The following is a 20,118-nucleotide window of genomic DNA, read 5'->3' as shown; positions in this document are numbered from 1 at the left end:
CCTTTAAATAATTTGACTTGTTGCCATGCCGACAGAGGGAAGGGCATTGAAGCAGAGCTTTCACTGGGTGCCTGCATCCCCTTACTTTAAGCATCATTCCGCAAGCACGGACCAAACTCAAGTGGGAATGGGCAGTCAGTGTAGATAAGGACTGCACAACTTCCACCCTCCTGCAGATGTTGGACTACAACTCCCATCACCCCTGGCCATTGGCCATTTTGGCTGGAGATGATGGAAACTATAGTCCAAAAACAGCTGGAGGGCTGAAGTTGTGCACTCCTGAAGTAGATGAAGTAGTTATTGGAAAACCAAAGAATTACAATTGCAAACAGTGAGACCCTTAGGTATGTCATGAGTTCTCCAAATTCTGACTTTGTATGACACAGGCGGAAAAGCAATTAACACACATTTTTCACTGGCAGCATGAAAGTCCATCAACAGAAGCGAGCAAGACTTTGAAAACTGTACCCCAACACTTCATGAATAATTCTTTTTCATGACTGATGTGCAACATCCCACTTCAAAATATCCTCTAAGATGTGGAACTCTCTGCCTCAGGAAAAGTCTAGTCTATCTTTCAGCAGCCGTTAAAGCTCTGGCTCTTCCAGCAGGCCTTTGTGTTTATATTTTTGCCGACTCTTGTGCTGTGATTTGCTTTTTACTGCTGCATTTTATATCATTGCTTTCCAGTACTTTGATCCATGGTGGTGGTTCTTAAAGTCTCTGTAAGCTTTAACCTTACCTGCTTGACAGGTAAGGCAAGTTATGAATTCTCTAAAAGCAAATGAATTTCCTGCCAGAATTTTCATAACACGCTCCCGAGAGTGCCATGGTTCCTCAAAAGCAGAGGCGTAAATATAGGGGGGGCAGGGGGGGCACGTGCCCCGGGCGCCATCTTTTCTGGTCACGTGGGGGGCGCCGCCATGACCAAATTTTGTAAAAAAAAATTTAAAATTTTTTGTTAATACAAATGTTTCCTGCTCAGTGCAGCAGCGCTGCAGCAGTCAAGGGAGCGCGTCGGTGTCCCCTTCCCCACGAGCGGTCCCTTCCGTGCTGCCTGCGCCCCCCCCCCCCCATTGCTTTGCTGGCACCTGGCAGCCAGTCAGTGGCCTGGCTTGGCGGCGGCGGGCACTTGTGAGGAAAAACCTAAGTATAATGTAGTATGTGGGGGGGGGGTGGGGGGTGCGCGTGGGGGGCGCCATTTCAGTGCTTGCCCCGGGCGCCGTTTTCCCTAGTTACGCCTCTGCTCAAAAGCTTATTGGAGTTTCCTCTGCAAGATCAGTAACCTTGGTGACTTTTCTGTAGCATTGCTGAATTTGTGCTGCAAACATGAAGTTGGGTGGTGGTGTGTTCAGTCTAGCAGATGCAATGCCTAGAAGGCACCCCACATATATAGGAATGTAAGGAGCTACTTTCTACTGAGTCAGATGATTGTTCAATCCTGTCTGCTCTGACCGGCAGCAGTTCTCAAGGGTTTCAGGCAGGAATCTCTCCCAGCCCTACTTGGAGATGCTGCCAGGGATTGAACCTGGGACCTTCTGCATGCAAAGCAGATGCTCCACCACTGAGCTATGGCCCCTTCCCCTAATGGGAATTTCTTATAGTGCTCACAGGTAATCACCCTTCCAGACCCTGCTTTGCCATGGGAACAATTCATGCTTGTTACCGCAAGACTAGCTCTCCTCCCTAGAATTCCGCCTCCCCCCATGATGGGCCGGATGATCTGTGGGGGGCAGCAAAGCCTCATGCGAGCCCCCACTCTGGTGCCTCCTTCTGGAGGTGAGAGAGACAAAAGCTTGTGTTGAGGGTGGACTTTCAATAGATTGCATCAAGGTAGCTATTCTGCTACACATGAAACCCTAACCCAGAATAAGGCCACCTATGAATGATTTAGCACCAGGTTCCCCATGAACATGCAGTGCACTACAGGCAAGAGGCAGCCCCCTTGGTTGGGTAGGGCTTGTTCTGGAGCAACCCAGCCATCTATGCAATAGAGTGTCTTCTCTTTGCCAAGTTCCAATCCTGAATCCAAGTAGGTCTGCCACTGGTCCCAGCCTGGCCCTGACAACACAGCATCTTAGCTTGCTTTGATTGAGCAGCAGCACTTCCCAAGTAATTTCTCGAAGTATCCTAAACAGAGGATACTCTTCCATAATTACCTCTCTTATTGTGCAGTCACTGGGAAAAATGAGTATGCACTCAAAAGGTGTTGATATATTTATAGCAGCTAGATCCCAATACATATAACAGAGAGCCTGCCACCATGATGGCTAGGGGTTTGGGCAGGGGGAGCAATGCATGAATGTAGTGATCAGCTACCCCAGCCCTAAAGAGATAACCGGAAATGAACCCTGTCCTGACAGACAGGCTGGTGAACTTGAGGGGTCAGCCAATCAGCACGCCAGGTGGGTGGGACCTAGAGAGCCACTGGGAGGAAAGAGAGGCTCTTTGTTGGAAGAAGCAGGCTAGGGGTGCAGAGAGGAACATGTGTGGCCAGGAAGAATGGCTGCTGGAGGATGACTGCAGTTCTTGGAAGATAGGAATGCAGCGGCTTGAATTCCCATCCAGGATTCGGTGAGTTCAAGACAAAGGAAGCCAGGGCTTTGGCTTTGGGAAGTTTAGTCTAGGAAAGTTTGTTTAGTCAGATTTTGCATTAGACTTTCTGTTTCTTTGGCGTGTGTTTTGTATATCCCTGATACTGGTCTATTATTGCTTACCTATAATGTAATTAAACTAAGAAACACTAGCCTTCACCCATTCAGCCATGGCATTGCAAAAAGACTCTGTAAGCTTTTAAAGGTGCTTTTGTATTTTCCTGCGTACCTGTTCCTTACACCTGGGTAACCAACATTTTTAAAGCATGCTGCCGCAACATCATTTATCGTCCTTTTTGAAGTATTCTTGTAACCTATTGAGTATTTTTACCTATAACTAAAAGCTGAGAAAGCCTCAGAAGGAAGTAGTCTGTGGTACTTGAATAAAGCTGTTTTTCTTTTTGTTCTTTTCTTTTACAAGTCTCTCCGAGTGGGTTTTTGGAAGTGGGGGCTGAAAGGAGGGATTTATCTGGTGCTAACACATCTCCTCAGGCAGTCAACAGCTATCAGTTTTCTCACCATGTGTAGGCTTGCATGGGAAAGACTTTTGTATTTTTCCAGTAACAAAAGAAAGAGAGCACTCCCTGGGAATTCCACCCCAAGCCCAGGGACGTTCAAGCTCTGTAATAAAGAGGGGTGGTGGTTGCAGCCATTTTTGAACCTACCAAAAATACAGGAAAGTTTTAGGAATAGCCTTTGCCAGAAAGCTCAGCAGGGATGATTCAGCATTTTTCATTCCCCTCACGGGAGCTTGCTCTGAGACAGAGGCTTTAATCTACTACATGGTACACAGCGGTGGGATTAAACAGCCACCAGAGGGCACCAGAGACCCGTTTCCCCCCCCTCTTTCTGCTTGTCTTTTGTGTCCAGAGTGAGAAAGCAGAGGGAGTTTGAGTTTTTGATATATTTTGTACTAGGAAGCCTAATTGTTTTGGCTGTGAACAAAAAGGGATTGCAAGCACACACACGGTTATTTTAATGTTTAGCTGTCGGTTCGTCAAATAGCTAGGCCAGAATAGAGAGTGGAGAGGCGCCACTGCATGTTTTTGTGAGCTGGCAGGGAAACTCTGCACACTAACCCTGCAAACAAGGCCACAGGAAAAAAGATGTCACAAGCGGGGAGGAAGTGGGACCTGCCAGTGGGAGGGGCAGAGGCAAACCCACAGGACTTAGTTTTATGGCAGATTAAGCTGGAATATAAAAAGATGGAGTTGGAAGCCCAAAAGCTGTAGAGGGCTGAGAAGGAGAGAGAAAAAGACAGACAATAAGTGCTGGAAATTAAAATACTGGAAAAGGAGGAGCAGGAAAAAGGGAGGGAGCTGGGGCACAAAAGAATGGAGCTCACCCATGAGGCTGAGATGGCCAGGATAAATAAAGGGCAACCAGAACCAGCTGCCTCGGCTAACTCCTGCTACCTCAACCACTCTAGGGGAAAAACTCAAATCCCCAAAGTTCAGGGAAGGTGAGGATCCAGACCATTTCCTCTCCAATTCTGAAAGGACCCTCCAGGCTATAGCATTAAGGAGGAGCTGTAGATGAAGTACTTGAGTCCTCACTTGACTGGTTCCCTTCTGGCAGCGTCAGCAGAAATGTCAGTCGATGACATGGAGGACTATGGGCTGTTCAAAGACATGGTCAAGTCCAGGCTAGGATTTACCCAGAAAATGCCAGGCGTCACTTCAGAGGTCTGAGGAAGAAAGTTGCCGAGTCTTATCAGACCTATGCCCACAAGTTAAAGAAGGCATTGCACTCATGGCTGGAACGGGCGGGGGTGAAGACAGTTGAGGATATCACAGAACTGGTGATATCCAGATACTGAGCAGTTCTTGACCCAACTGCCAGCTCATCTCTTTGAGCAGGTCTTTGTTCAGGAGCCCAAGGCCAAGACCATCGAGGCAGCTAGAGAGCTGGCCCAGAGGATGGCTGATGCCAGAGTTAGGGGGACAACAGAGGCACCTCAATGGGGCCGACCCAAGTTTGTCCCAAGGTGGGAGGAGCCTCAGCATCCACCCAAGAAGGAGTCCAGGGCTCCAAGTTGAGCCCAGGTGATGCAAGTCAAACCCCACCTGCTACACCACAAGGGGGCAGATAGACGGAGCAGGCCAGCCCCAGATGCTTTAAGTGTTGGGAAGCGGGGCACTTCAAGAGGGACTGCCCCAAGGCTAAAGACCGACTGAACTAAAGAACACACTGAAAGAGACCCTGTCCCTTCTGCAGCAGAACCTGTGGGAGGCCCAGACTGAGCGTGTCTTTGACCCCGGAGAACAGGTGCTGGTCCTCAGGCCAGCTGGGGCAAATAAGCCTGATGTGGGGGGGGGGGAGTGTCAAACTGCTTTAGAGGCCTCGAAAGCAGCCCTCAGTAAAAAACCCCACCCTCCAAGTCCCAGACTTTAAAAGAACTGTCACTCTGCCCACTGATACTTCTAGGCAGGGGCCAGGGGGGGCACTGAGGCAGAGATGATGCCAGTTGGCCCAGGCTGGGCTCCACACAAGAAAAAGAAAAGGAACACAGTGACAGGAGCCAGACCTGAGCTTCCAGTTCCACTGGAACTGGGGCTCCCACCCTTAGGTCCTGAAATGTTGCTGAACTACAACTCCCATCATCCCCATCCTTCGGCCATTGTGGCTAGTAGGGACGGTGGAAGTTGCATTCCAACAGCACCTGGAGACACACCGTTTGGAACTGCTGCACTAGAGGATAAGAGGGGCACCCCAGAAGCCCTGCACAAGGCAAAGAGACGGAAACCTCAAACTGGCTACTTAGAAACCAACCCTCTCAACATAATACTTTTTAGATCATTACATTACATAGGAAGTTGCCACTGGTCCATCTAGCTCAGTATTGTCGGCAGAGACTGGTAGCAGATTTCCAAGGTTTCTGGCAGGAGTCTCTCTTGGAGATGCTGTAGGGACTGAACCTGGGACCTTTCGCTCTTCCACTGAGCTACAGCCCCATCCCCAAAGGTAGCACACAAGGGTCTCCCATCCAGACAATGACCACAGCTTAGCTTCAGAAAGGTGGCTGTACTATGTGCCCTTGGACCATGCTCTAGGACCCGTAAGTAACTTAGAAACATAGGAAGCTGCCTTATACTGAGTTAGACCACTGGTCCACCTAGCTCGGTTTTGTCTACACTGACTGGCAGTGGCACCTTCAAGGTTACAGGTAGGAGGTTCTCCCAGCCCTACATGGAGACGCTGGAAGGGATTGAGCCTGGGACCTTCTGCATGCAAGCAGATGCTCCACCTCTGAGCCATGGCCCCATCTCCTAAGGGGCCATCTTACAGCAGACTGCGCTCACATGTAGTCACCCGTCCAAATGCAAACCAGGGCAGACCCTGCTTAGCACAGGGGAAATCCATGCCCACTACCACAAGCCCAGCTCTCTTCCCCAAATGTCAAATCATTGCTTGGCACTCTAACTGTTTGGAGGGGAACAAGTGAAAGTTCAAATTTCTCTCCGCATGCTCCTTGTTTAGAGGAACAGAAGCACCACCTGGAGGTTGGTTCAGTGTATCCCAGTACACCAGATTAACTCTGCCTTGGCAAACTCTATGAAATCTGTCAACTCAAGATGGATATTCCTGTTCCCACAAGAAGAAGAGAACATTGCTGTCTCCATGGAGACAGAGTGTCTTGTCCACACCGCTGCTCAGAATCTCAGAATAACACGATCAGGGCAGTGGGGGGGGGGACCCTCCATTGAGATGAATGCAGCTTCACAGAGGATCGCCAGATAGGCAGAGGCAAGGCAGGCTGGGTGGAGGCAGTGGAGGGCAATTTTCTCCCTGTCAGAATTTTTCTGCTTTTAACAGCTGTGTGATAGGCAGCACAGGAAGTATTCCTTGTCACTGCACCTTAATGCTTGGGAATAGATTCTCTTGTTGGATTTCTGCCTGTCAGACAACTGCCAAAGGCATTGAAACCCTGTCAGGAACAGATAACGACCTTATTGGAGGTGAATTGTTGTTGTATATTTTTTGCTATGTTATGTTTGAGAATTTTTTGTTTAAGTGGCATATGCATATTGTCAAAATAACAATACCTACAATAATCATCAACATGTAGCCCTGAAACCAGATTTCTATCTCCAAATCACAACACATGCAGTTGTCTTATTCGGATCAGACCATCAGCTGCCTTTTACCAAGTCAGACCCTTGGTCCCTCTAGCTCAGTATTGTCTACACTGACTGGCAGTAGCTCTCCAAGAGCTAGGAGAGGTGAGGAGACTCAGGTTCAAATCCCCACTCAGCATAAAGCTCACTGACTCTAAGCCAGTCCTTTCACTCTCTTCCTTGCCTACCTCATAGGCTTGTTGTGAAGATTTTTAAAAAGCCATGTGCACTGCTCTGAGTTCCAGTTTGGAGGAAGAGTGTGATAGAAATATTATAATAACTAGCTGAGCCCGCTCAGAGCATCTGTGCCACGCTTTCCCCTTCCCTCTTCCTCCTGCTCCACTCTTCCTCCTGCTCCACTCTTCCGCTTCCCTCCAGCCCCGTACTCTCTAGCCCTCCTCCCCTCCCATTCTTCCCCACACACAGAGCCTCACCGGGTGGCGGGTAGCCAAGAAGGGCCCCGCTGCGGCTGTTTTTAATCCCTCCTGCCCGCCCGCCCGCCGGAGCTATTCCCCTTTCCTGCTGCTTTCTTTCTCTTGTCGCCTACACCAGGCTCCCCCCTTGGGTCCCCATTGGACTACAACTCCCATCATCCCCTGCCACAATGTCAATGGACTGCAACTCCCATCACCCCCTACCACAACGGCCAAAGGCTGTGGATGTTGGGAGTCATAGACCAACAACATCTTGGGGCCCAGTGCTGGGAACCCCTGGCTGATATATCTCACCAAGATCTGGAGTCAGGGACAGCCCTATCCTACCAACCACCTGAAACCTGATATGCAAACAGGTAACTTGTTCTCACCTTCAGATTGTCCCTCAATCTGCTGGCACCTAATATCCAACTGTGCAATCCCTCCTTTCAGGTCAGCTGCCGAATTCAGGAAATCACCAAATTTCAGCAGCCAGTTCTGAGGCTCACCACCAAGAATCTGGGGGAGGACACTTGGGGCTGCTTGCCAAGAACTGCAAAAGGTAAGTGCCCACTGTGCCCATGTGAACCTGAGTGGCATGGGCCAAACACACGGAAGGGTGATAACTGTAGAATCCAAGGGGGGAAGTTGTGATATGCAAGGACAAGGCAGTGGAGGGAAATCATCAGGAATATCAACAGTTTAATGAAATAGAGATTCTGTACAAAGAGGCAAAAGCAGGCTGCTTTTCTGTGTTCTTGCAGCTCTGCCTCAATTCCAGGACTAGAATACAAGTAACTAAAGCCCCACTCAAAAGCTGGCCTGGATTAAGGAATGGAATAACCAAAAACACCACAATAACATCATCAGCATGTACAGGTTTGCCAAGTCTCCCCAGATTAGGGAGAGAAAACAGCACCAGTCAGAAAATTCTCCAGTACATCCAAATAAGAACCCAAGAACAGCTCTGCAGGATCAGGCCCAAGGCCCATCCAGTCCAGCATCCTGTTTCACACAGTGGCCCACCAGACGCCTCTGAGAAGCCCACAGGCAATAGGTTTGTGCAAGCCCTCTCTCCTGCTGTTGCTCTCCTGCAACTGCTATTGAGAGGCAGGCATCTTGCCTCTGAGGCTGGAGGTGGCCTATAGCCATCAGACTAGTAGCCATTGATAGACTTGTTCTCTATGAATTTGTCTAAGCCCCTTTGAAAGCCATCCAAACTAGTGGCCATCATCACATCCCATGGCAGAGAAGCCCATAGATTAATTAGGCACGGTATGATTTGAGACCCATCACCAGCAGGGTTCAGCAGAGGGCCTTATGGCACTTCTCTTAGCATAGGTCCAACATACATGACCTCTGCCAGACCACTGGGCCATCTAGCTCTGCAACGACTAGACAGCCATCCGTCCGATTCCTACACTGTAGCTTTCCACACTGAAGCAGCGGGGAGCAGATCCCTATAGCAGGTCCTTGCACTGATCAGGGGGTTGGACTAGAAGACCTCCACGGCCCCTTCCAGCACGGACATGCTAGGATCCTGTGACTGGCAGCAGCTCTGTCACGGAGCCATGGTCCCCTTCTCACCTGGTGTGCGAAACATAACCTTCATAAGCAATCCTGTCACTGCTGCTATCCCAGAGCCAAAGCAAAATCTGCATGGAAGATCATGATTGGGTGGGGTGTTGGCTTGGAGGCGGAGCATCTGTTTGCCATGCAGAAGAGCCCGGTTCAACCCCTGGCAGCATCTCCAGGTAGGGCTAGGAGAGGCTCCTGCCTGAAGGGCAAGAGAGGACGGAGCTCTATTAACCTATCCCAGCCAGCTTGATCTGCTCACAACAGCTGGACTACGGGAGATTTAAACGATGCTATGCCCGAGTCACTCTCCAGATTCCAGGCAGGGGTCTTTCCCCAGCCCTACCGGGAGATGCTGCCAGGGGTTGAACCCGGGACCTTCTGCACACAAAGCGGGTGCTCTGCCATTGAACTACAGCCCCAACCCCAAAAGCCTCTTGAGTGGTATATGTAGGAAGCTGCTTTCTATGGAGCCAGGCTATCGGTCCATCTCGCGCAGGATCCTGGCTGGCAGCAGCTCTCCGAGGCTTCAAGGAGGAGTCGTGCCCAGCCCTACCTACCTGGGACTGGACCCTGGCTGGCAGCAGCTCTCCGAGGCTTCAAGGAGGAGTCGTGCCCAGCCCTACCTACCTGGGACTGAACCTGGAGCAGATGCTCTACCACCGCCCGATGGCTCCTCTTTAAAGACTGGGCACCAGCACAGTGTTTAATCTAGCTCAGCACTGTTTGCGCTTCTGGCAGCAGCCCTTCTCTAGGGAGAGCACTTGGCCATGCGTGCCAAGGGTCCCAGGTCCCAACTCTGGCCGCATCTCCCGCAAGGGCTGGGAAAGATGCCCGCCTGAAGCCTTGGAGATGTGCTGCTAGTCAGTGCAGACAACCCTGAGCTAGAAAGACCAAAGGTCTGACTCAGAAGGCGGCGGCGGTGGCAGCTCTCTGTGACCCCACCATTTCCTGGTGCGGCTTCTATATTTTTAAATTCTGAAGCAGCTGCAGGGGGCTCCATCAGGGGAGCAGCGCTGGGGAGGGGGGTGTTCCCCTTGCTGCTGTTTCCCTGGTCTGAGTCATCTCCAGAAGCTGCAATTTAAGTCCTGATGGGGGGGAAAGGTACAAATGCCTATATTGTGCCTGCATCCATTCTGCCAACAGCTGTGTGTGTGGGGGGGTGGATGACAAGGAAGAAAGGATTCACTCCCCCACCCCCCACCCCGTGCAGTGCCGTAGTTCTGGAAAAATGGGAACCTCAGGGATGTACTGATAGGAAGTGGACTACTGTAGCCAGGGGCGTAACTACTATTGGGCAAGGGGAGGCAGCTGCCTGGGGGCCTCCCCCCCCAGAGGCAAGTCACATGACCCCCCAAACCCGCAGAGCTTCCTTCATTATGACCCTTCCTTCGTATTTCTTCCTTCGACCTGGCTAGTATCTCTCTCTCTGTCTCTGGACCCTCCCTCCCTGCCTCCTTCCTTGCCTCCCTTCTTGTGTGTGTGTATCAGCGAGGGGCCCATTTTAAAATTTTGTCTCTGGGCCCACTCCAGCCTTGTTACGCCCCTGACTGTCGCTGCATGAACTATAACATGTACTCCGTGTTTGACAAATCCCAATGGCCAGGGAGCCCTGGCACCGAGGCTGGGATATTCAGAGGCAGAGTGATTCAAGCAAATCTGTATTTGCCCTGTTTCTGTTCTAAGTGTGTTACTTGGGAAAGGGTTAAAGAGCAGTCCTCCACAAGGACTAAATTCAATAATTTCCCACTGTCTGGCTCCTAAAGTTTTGGCCTGGCTCCTAGAGCCAAAGAAAATTGATCAAGGCCGGCCACAGCTGCTTTTAAGTGAGTGTGTGTGTGGTGAGGAGCTGGGGAGCACTGACAGCAGATTTCCCCCATCATGCCCATGAGGGTCCCTAGTGACAGTTTAGTGTTTCCCTCCCTGCACCCCAACTCACAGAAATAACCTCGATGCAGGAGTCCGGATCTCTACAGCTCTCTCCCTCTTCTGCACCTCTTTGCTGTCCGGCAGACCCGGGAAGGGGAGCAGTCTCTCTAAGACCCTGGCTTAGGTGTCCGTCAGCGTCGAGTGCCAATTTCAGAAAACGTTTGGCTGGTGCAGCAGCTGGTTGGAAGGGAACCCCACCCTCTCTGCTAGGCCAGCCACCCGTTTGCCATGGTGAGCAAACCACAATGTTGCAAATCAAATTTGTGAAATGGGAACTGTAAGGAGGAAGGAGAGCTTCTGACACCCAGGAGGGGAGGAGGAGCGGTGGTGGCTGAGTTGTCACCTTTCCCCTTCCTTTAAAAAAATAAAGGACTGTGGCAAAGAACTGTGTAAGAAGTTGGATTTTTTTCCTGGCATGGAGATGCAGAAATGGAACACAGAGCATAGAAAGCCAGACCATTGGTCCATCTAGTGCAGCAGTGTCTACAGTGAATTGTAGCAGCTTTCCAAGGTTTTGGGCAGGAGTCTCTCTCAGCCCTACCTGGAGATGCTGCCAGGGACTGAACCCAGAACCTTCTGCATGCAAGCAGATGCTCTATTACTGAGCTACAGCCCCATCCCTAAGGGGACTATCTTATAATGTTCACATGTAGTCACCCTTCCAAATGCAAACCAGGGCAGACCCTGCTTAGATAAGGGGACAATGCATGTTCTCTACCACAAGACCAGTTCTCCTCCCCTAACTCCTTCACCTGTTCATTTCTGTCTGTAGTACAACTGTCAAAAAAGCATGACACCCCGTCTATAGGGTTAGCCCAGGCCTGCTCAACTTTGGCCCCCCTGCAGATGTTGGCCTACAATTCCCATAATTCCTGGCTATTGGCTGCTGTGGCTGAGAATTATGGGAGTTGTAGTCCAAAAACAGCTGGGGGGTCTAAGTTGAGCAGGCCTGGGTTAGCCAAAGAAGTGACGTTAAGTACCCCCATTTCACTAGAAGAGGACCTGGAGCAGCCTTGCTTTGGTGCTGGTCCAGATTAGGAGGCCTGCCACTCTCTTGCAAGGACTGGAGAGTAACCAGGAAGCGTGCCCGAGCCACACACCATGTGCCCACTTGAAAATCCACCTCTACCCCCAAACCTCTGGTTTAATTCGGCTGCCACCTCCTCCTAATTTTCTTTACTCTTCTTGTAGACCCAAGATGGCCTCAGTGAGGGGCAGTCATGACCACCTTAACCAAGAGATTTCTTCCCAGTGTGTTGACTGGGAAGGAAATCTTTTGGGTTAGGGTGACCACAACCAGAGTTCCCTGTAACAGAGATCCCCAGATGTTGCTGACGACAATTCCCATCACCCCCACCAGCAATGGCCAAAGGCCATTGAAGCTGGAGGTGCTGGGAGTTCTAGCCAATAACATCTGGGGATCCCAGTTACAGGGAACTCTGGCCACAACGAAACTTACTTAAGGCCACCTTCTTGGGCCTGGAGAGGAGTAAGGAGGCGGTCAGGAAGCGGCAGCTAAATGAAGCCAGAAGTTTGAGGAAGGAGGTGAGTGTTGCAAGCAGCTCCGGAGAACCCACTTCCTCTACTGCAATAGCAATAGGATGTGTGCAAACGGGATTCAGCCCACTGTGACAATCCAGCCGCTTGCAAGCTGCATGCTCTCATTCGACACAGAGGCCTTTCCCAACCTGGCTATCAAAGATGTTTATAACAGGAGAGGCCAAGTCCTGAAGTCATACCCTGCATTCCACGATGGAACTCAAGGGCAAGGAGGAGAGCTGGTAGAAAGCATGAATTGTCCCCCTTTGCTAAGCAGGATCCACCCTGGTTTGTGTCCAGATGGGTGACTACACAGGAGCACCGCTCTTCCCCTTAGGGATGGGGCCATGGCTCAGTGGTAGAGTATAGGTTTGCCTGCAGAACGGCCCAGGTTCAATCCCTGGCAGCATCTCCAGGTAGGGCTGAGGGAGACTCCTCTTACCTGAAACCCTGGAGAGCAGCTGCCAGCCTGTGCAGACGCTACTGAGCTAGATGGACCAACTGTTGGACTCAGTATAAGGTGACTTCCTATGTTCCTATGTACTTGCTTATCTTCAAGGAGGTGGCTGCATCTCGTGCCACAGCTCAGTACATTCTTATTCTCTTATAGATGGTTGTGGCCTATGCAGTCTCACTCACCACATTTTCTGCCCACCGCAACCAAGTGGTGGCTGGCCATGGTCCTCTGAACTACCATATCTCAGTGGCAGAGCCCCTGCTTTGCATCTACAAGGCCCCAGCTTCAATCCCTGGCAGCATCTCCGGGTAGGGGTGGGAGAGACTCCTGCCTGAAACCCTGGAGAGCCGCGGCCAGTCAGTGTAGACAATCCTGAGCGAGATGCATCGAGGGTCTGACTCCACATAAGACCGTTTCCTACGTTCAAGAAGGGCAGCATGCATGTGCACTTTCGTGATGATGTGCTCTTCACTCCCTTCCATAGGTGGACACCCCATCAGGGCAGCCCAAGGTATTGTAGCACCTGAGGCCAGGTGGCAAATGCTGCCGTGCCCCTGATGGGGGCCAACCTCCTCTCAAAACTGACCCTTGCAAGCTTTGCAACTGCATGGAAGGCAGCGGAGAGAGAACTTGCCAGCCGCCGCCTCTGCTCTCCTCGTGCTTCTTGCAAGCTTTGCAAAGAGTGTGAAGAGTGGCACTCCTTGCAACGCTTGCAGTGGGCTCCAAAGAACTACTCTAGTGGCAGTGGCGGGGGGGGGGCATCTGGCTGGCCTGCTGATGCCCCTTAACCTGCCACCCAAGGCCCTTTCATGAGGCCTCCCCTTGCCTCATGAAAGGGCCACCCTTGCACCCAAGTAATACAACGATGACCTGGCGATGCCTGGCAGACGAGGAGAGAAGGAGCAACTCTTTGTCATGCAGAAGGAAGAGTCTGCCCACGTCCGGTGCTTGAGAAAGGGCTGAACACTGGGACAGAAACAGATGAGGGAAATGGTGGAAGAAAAGAGCCGTATCAGCACTTCCTCCCTTGACTGCCATGAAGTTGCTCTTCTCCTGCCTAAACACTTCACAAAACCAAGCACAGAAGAGACAAGAATTCTATGCACAGCACCCCCAACTCCAACTCCAACTCCTTTCCTTTCCTATAGACACTTCCTTTCTGTGGGCCACAGGTAATGTTAGCCCAACTTCTCCCCCAAAGCAGCACAACCTTGCAGGTTGCTAGCAGAACGTGGTGCTCTCACATGTGCAGGCACAGAGGCATGTGAGAGAAGAACGCCTGCCTGCAGAGCGTGGGGGAGGCGCATCTCCCTTCGGCACATGGCGTTGAAGCTCAGCTGGGGGCAGTGGGCCAGGGAGCCTGGCAAAAGCCTGGCAGGGTGGCCTGGGGGGGTTCCACCTGCCGGCTGCAGAAGCCACCGCAGCCAAAGGGAAAGCCGAAAGGAGCTGTGCTGCTGCAACACCCGCGGAGGACACAAGGGGGCAGAGCAGGGCTCGGGCCCACAACCTGGAGCAAAGCCTAGTACAGGGAGTGGGCGAGGGAGGGAGGGAGAAAGCGAGCATATGGGAGGTGATAGCGCTGTGCCAGCCGGCTAGACCTTTGCAGAACAGACCTCCTGTGACACCCACAAAAGGGGTGAAGCTGCTCTTCCTGGGTTGCTAAGCAACTCAGCCTCTGCCCCCAGGACTGCTGCTCAACCAATGGTGAACTGTTCCAGTGACATTATGAGCTTCACTAGCTGGCCTGTGCCTGGCTGAATTTTCTCGGCAAGGTGGAAAGGAATTCAAAAACCAGGCAACTGCTCTGCAGAGCTGCTGGACTTGCATATCTTCAGACCCGGGGTGGCAGAATTCCTTTTGTACCATCCTAAAGCACACTGCCCGCCCCTGGAAATACATCAATCCTGCTCCTAAAGACGACAGACTCGTTGTTCAATGCACTGCTTCATTCAGATTTTGGAGGCTTCGGGAGACGCTTTTCCGGGTTACTGCAAATCAGGGCTGCACAACTTCGGGCCTCCAGCTGTTGGAAGACCGAAGTTGTCCCCACAACTCCCATCAAACCCAGCCACAATGCCAAAGGGATGATGAGAATTTTAGAGTTTGAGAACCCATGTATATTTATTTGATTGATTGATTGATTGATTGATTGATTGACTGATTGATTTCTATACCTCCCAGGGTGGTTTATACAGAGAAATAATAAATAAATAAGATGGATCCTTGTCCCCAAAGGGCTCACAATATAAAAAGAAACATAAGATAAACACCAGCAACAGTCACTGGAGGTCCTGTGCTGGGGGTGGAGAGGGCCAGTTACTCTCCCCCTGCTAGATAAAGAGAATCACCATGGTAAAAGGTGCCTCTTTGCCAAGTTAGCAGGGGTTGTGGATCATTTTCCATCTCCAAACTACACTGGGCTATACTGAGAGCTACTTTGCACAGTATAAGACTACAACTCCCATCACCCACAGCCACAATGGTCAAAGGGATGATGGGAGTTGTATTACAATAACATATGGGGATTCAAGGAGTAACCTATGTATGTTGTATGTTATTTCCCATCAGCACACTGAGCTTGCACACTGAATTCTATGGAGAGCAACTTTGTAAAGTAGAACAATAAAGCAAGGTTGTGCCGTCGAGTCGGTGTTGACTCCTGGTGACCACAGAGCCCTGTGGTTGTCTTTGGTAGAATACAGGAGGAGTTTACCATTGCCTCCTCCCACGCAGTATGAGATGATGCCTTTCAGCATCTTCCTATATCACTGCTGCCCAAAATAGGTGTTTCCCATAGTCTGGGGAACATACCGGCGGGGATTCAAACTGGCAACTTCTTGCTCTCTAGGCAAGTTACTTCCCTGCTGCGAACAATACATAGTTTAAAACGCTTATTTGGGTGAACAGCAATTTCCACCTTCACCCAATAAAACTGTGTCCCCTTCCTCTCTTGGTTACCAGTGAAAAGGAACTCCTATATTCTACAAACCCTTCGATTATGTAGTGATAGTCAGGCTTAAGGGGGAACTAGGCCTCAATCAGAATAACTGCTTGGAAGGTGGGCCTCTCCAAATAAGCCCAGGTGAATCAAATTCCTGTGGCCCAATCCAGAGCGAAGGGCAGGGTTTATAGGGGTGTGTGAGAGAGAGTTCAGTTCTTCCCTAGATGCCTCTGAAGGAGGTCTGATCAGCAACTACTGTAAGGAAAGGGGAGACTAATAGCCTTGGGCTGGGAATCAACTGGAAGTTCCTTATTTGGAAGCAATTCAAAGCTATTATCTTACACCACACCAGCTAGAACCTTGTGAACAGGGCTGTAGCTCCATGGCAGAGCATCTGCTTTGCTCGCAGAGCTTGCTTTGCAAGGTCCCAGGCTCAACCCCCAGCCTCACCTCCAGGTAGGGCTGAAAGAGACTCCTGCTTGAAACTTTGGAGAGCTGCTGCCAGTCAGTGTAGACAACACTGAGCTAGATGGATCAAGGATCTGACCTGGTTTAAGGCAGTTTCCTATGTTTTGGGAATGGGCCATAGCTCCATGGCAGAACATCTGCTTCATATGCAGATGGCCTCAGGTTTACTCCTTGGCAGCATCTCCAGGTAAGGCTGGGAAAGATTCCTGCCTGAAACCTTAGAGAGCTGCTGTCAGTCAGTGAAGACCGTACTGAGCTAGATGGACCAAAGGTCTGACTCGATAAAAAGCAGCTTCCCATGTTCCTAGAATTGCTTCATTCAAATATGCTCTCCAAATCCCATGACTTGAAATACCTCATTGCAGTTAAATGGAGGTGGGGGGGGAGAGTAGCAGTCTTAAGACTCTGGGATCTAGGCTTGTCCTTTGGGTAGGGCAACCAGGGTGATCACCCCAAGCCCCATGGCCAGGCTCAACCACCCCATGCCCCCTTTCCCCCCGCTCCTCCCCCCCCGCACCATTCAGCATCCAACTTGCACAGCACCAAGGAGGTCTGTTGCCTCCCTCCTTGTTCAAGTGACAAGAGAGGCGAGTGAACTTCCCACCACCGTTGCAAGAGCTGGATACTAAATGAGGGGTGTGTGTGCCCTGATTAGACAGCAAGGCATACGAGCACCTGTCATTTAGTATTAGCTCCTTAGCACTGCACGAGCTGGGGACTGGGGGGAGGTCGAGCAGCAGCAGCGAAAGAGGAGTGTGGATGAGGGGAGTGCCAGTTATTCCCGGCCCCACACTTTTCCAGGGATAGCCCTGCTGGGATCTTAAGAACCTTAAGATCTGGGATCTTGTAGCTCAATATAAGGTCAGAACCTATCAAGATCAACCTAAATCCTAGCCATAGTGATATACTTTTCTAGTAACATGGCTCCCATTTTTGAATCGTCATATCAGAAGCAGAAAGCAGTCCATAAAGACTGCAGGCTATAATCTGCAAGACTGTTCAAAACCGGGTTTTGTTTATGAATCAGATGCAGTTCTTGATTTAATGGGATAAAGAAAAATTACATAACATTGCATAGACATGTAGGTTGTCCAAAATAGTCATGGTTTCTGTTTATCTGGTTATCTGTAATCTTTAAAGTTTAAAGTTTATTTATTTGTATATTTACCCCTCGCTCTTCCTCCAAGCAGCCCAGAGTGATGCATATGGTTATATTTATCTTCACAACAACTCTGCAAGGGAGGTAGGCCGAGAGACAAGTGGCTGGCCCAGAGTCACCCAGAGAGTTTCGTGGCTGAATAGAGATTTGAACAAGTCTCCCCAGACCTAGTCCAACACTCTAACCACTACACTACACTGGCTCTCACCACATGGGCTTTATTTATGGGGGATCATTTTTTAATGTTGTTTTAATTATATTTGTCTAATTGTTTTTTTGGGGAAATGATGTTTCATAAAGAGCATGCATGAATTTAAAGAGCTAGCATTGCGTTTGCAGGGGATAAGCAGAAGGGTTATCCTGAGCACAGAAAAGCTGAGATCATGGGCGATGCACAAGAATGCTGGCAGAAGCTGTTCAGACCTGAGGGCTAGTCACTGTGCCTTGCTGCTGCTCCCCACCCTCTCTGCCACCCAGCCACCTCTGCTGTGACCCTCCAAGCACAATGTGAGGAAATAAAGCCAGCAAGGGAGGAAGGAGGCCCAGGGCACAGTCTGAGGGGCCAGACCCAATGCAGAGAGGAAGCCCAGTGGCACGGCCAGGCAGGCGTCTGCCCCAATGACTTCATCGGTGCTGCTGGCATCCAGGGCTGCCTTCCGTCTGTGTGACGCAAGGCTGGCCGGAAGACAGCAGCAACAAACCTTCATCAACTCAGACACAGAACAAGCCAGCCAGCCTGCAGGGAATTCCTCCAGGGAAGAAATCAAGGCAGGGGATCAGGAAAGGGAAGGCTCGCACAGACTGGGCACAGGAAACGACATCCCGATGAAGAGAGCATCGGAAGCTGCCTTATCCCGAGTCAGACCACTGGTCCATCTAGCTCAGTATTTTCTACACTGTCTGGTAGTGGCTCTCTAAGGTTTTGGGCAGGAGTCTCTCCCAGCCCTACCTGGAGATGTTGCCTGGGACCTTCCGCATGCAAGTAGATGCTCAACCTCTGAGCTATGGCCCAGTCCCCAAGGGGAATCTCTTGCAGCACTCACATGTCGTCGCCCATCCAAATGCAAACCAAGGAAGGCCCCGGTTAGCAAAGGGGCCAATTCATGCTTGCCACCACAGGGCCATCCCTCCCCCCCACCCCCAACAAAATATGAGCTTTGTTTCAGTGGGACAGCAGAGGTTCTTAAACCTGAGGTTGTTGGGCTGCAACTTCAAGGACCCAAGTTCAAGAACCGCTGCCCTAAATTACTTCTGGGTGCTTTCCAGATTAAACCCTTCAACAGGGTCACTACACTATCTGCTAAGCGTGCTTCCGTGCTGCCTGTGTTTCGACATCGCAGTCCCTGCGCTGACAGCAAGCTGCCACTCACATTTCCGACGCCTTATTTTGGATTTTATCTTTGCATTATAGTGCTACAATGTTGCAGGTGAGTTCCAGAAAAATAGCTGTATTTCCCCGTTGTATGAGTTTGAGATTCTGGGGGTCGTTTTCAATACGACTCCACCAAGCCGAAGCATTTTATCCCTTGCAGCACGTCATCTGGAAAGCGCCCTGGCCCATCAAGGTAGCCTTTATTGAGCGTTGCTATGGGCTCAAAAATTAATCTAACTTTTTAAAAAAAGTTTTCATATCAACTAAAGACGTATTCTGAACTCACTGAGTAGCAGATTCTTTGATTATTATTTTTTTAAATACAACTTCTTAGTCCACTACAAGCACAGATATCTTTCCCCTTCTTGCTCACACAGAGGAATGCCCTTTCTAAGATGATGCCTCTGAGGACAGACAAGTATGCTTTTCATTTCAGAACTGTTGTTTCAACACATATGCAGATAGCGGGAAATTTAATCAGTTAATGATTAATCAGCTAATACTGTATTTCTTTCCTCAGGCTACAGCCCTAAACAGAATCTATTGTGGAAGTGGGCTGAAGCCACCCACCTGCCCTCAGGTCTGTGCCAGAAGGAAAAGGCTGAGTTGTTTGAGTCTGGACACACACACACACAGAAAGAAACATTTATGTTTTAAAGTATGTTTGATCTAAGATCGTAAATAAACAACTAACTAACTATGTTTTAAAGACCTGGCTAGCAAGAAGCAGTCGAAGCTGCCTTTGGGGGCGATGGCCTGCATGTTGGTTTGCTTCCCACCTACTCAATTAATGAAGCTATTCTCACATGCACCGGAAACTGGGCTAAGGGAACCCAGCCCAGTTTCCAGTGCATGTGTGAACCACCAGGAGGCATGCAGCTCCCAGCCTGTTGAATCCCCTCCCTTAAATGAGGTTAGTGGAGCAAGCGCACCACTAACCCCGTTTGTCTGATCATGTGCTGCCTCGACACAGCTCCACACTGCGATGACTCATGAGGAGAACCATGGCTGAGAGACTACAACAAGCCTCCCGGCATCGGGAGGCTCCGAGAATGCCCCAAACACTGACATGGGGCATTCTGGGACTCCTAGGGGCCAGGAGGCCCCCCGATCCCCACCACCCCAACCCCGGCTCCATGATGGCCACCTAGGGCAAGCTGACTGCTGGTGTGTGGGAAGACTGCGTCAAGCCCGCTCTCCCAGCAAACCTCCTGCAGGCTCGCCACACTGCTCGCATGGAGAACCTCTGTGTATTTTGGAATGTGAATATAAAAGTATGGAGTCGCAACAAAATGTTGCAGTCGAGCCCGCGTGAGCATGTATTTACCTGAGCCTGTCACTGAGGGTAGTGAAAACCCAAAAGTTAGCAACAAGGATAGGAGTCCTTGAGTAACTGGAGTACTCCAGATGCAGAAATATGCATCCAGGGGCAGAGCTACCGTTGTGCAAGCAGGTTCAAAGTACCCGGGCCGCCAATGAGAGGGACTGTCAAAGCCCGCAGGCGGGCATGGCTCAGGCTCCATAAGAGTCCCGAGCAAACTGCCCCCGCCCAC

The 20,118-nt window shown here is 50.6% G+C and overlaps 1 protein-coding gene and 1 long non-coding RNA gene across 9 annotated transcripts in view; one reads left to right on the top strand and one right to left on the bottom strand.

The window, feature by feature from the left end:
• The window catches only part of NHSL2 (NHS like 2), a 123,440-nt gene that overhangs the window by 63,714 nt on the left and 39,608 nt on the right, over positions 1-20,118 (bottom strand). The window contains exon 1 of one of the 8 annotated variants that reach the window (XM_053273446.1): positions 10,640-10,724. The exons of the other annotated variants lie outside the window; for them this stretch is intronic. The gene's annotated coding sequence lies outside the window, so the exon portion shown is untranslated. Of the gene's footprint in view, positions 1-10,639; positions 10,725-20,118 lie in introns of those variants that run through there. 8 annotated transcript variants of the gene reach the window in all.
• LOC128335365 (uncharacterized) lies at positions 6,278-19,255 on the top strand. Its single transcript, XR_008311580.1, has 3 exons — positions 6,278-6,553; positions 7,579-7,687; positions 19,086-19,255. It is a non-coding gene; the product is annotated as an uncharacterized LOC128335365 (long non-coding RNA).

This window comes from Hemicordylus capensis, chromosome 11 (genome assembly GCF_027244095.1).
Source record: "Hemicordylus capensis ecotype Gifberg chromosome 11, rHemCap1.1.pri, whole genome shotgun sequence".
NCBI lineage: Eukaryota > Metazoa > Chordata > Lepidosauria > Squamata > Cordylidae > Hemicordylus > Hemicordylus capensis.
This window is presented reverse-complemented; position numbering and strand designations above follow the sequence as displayed.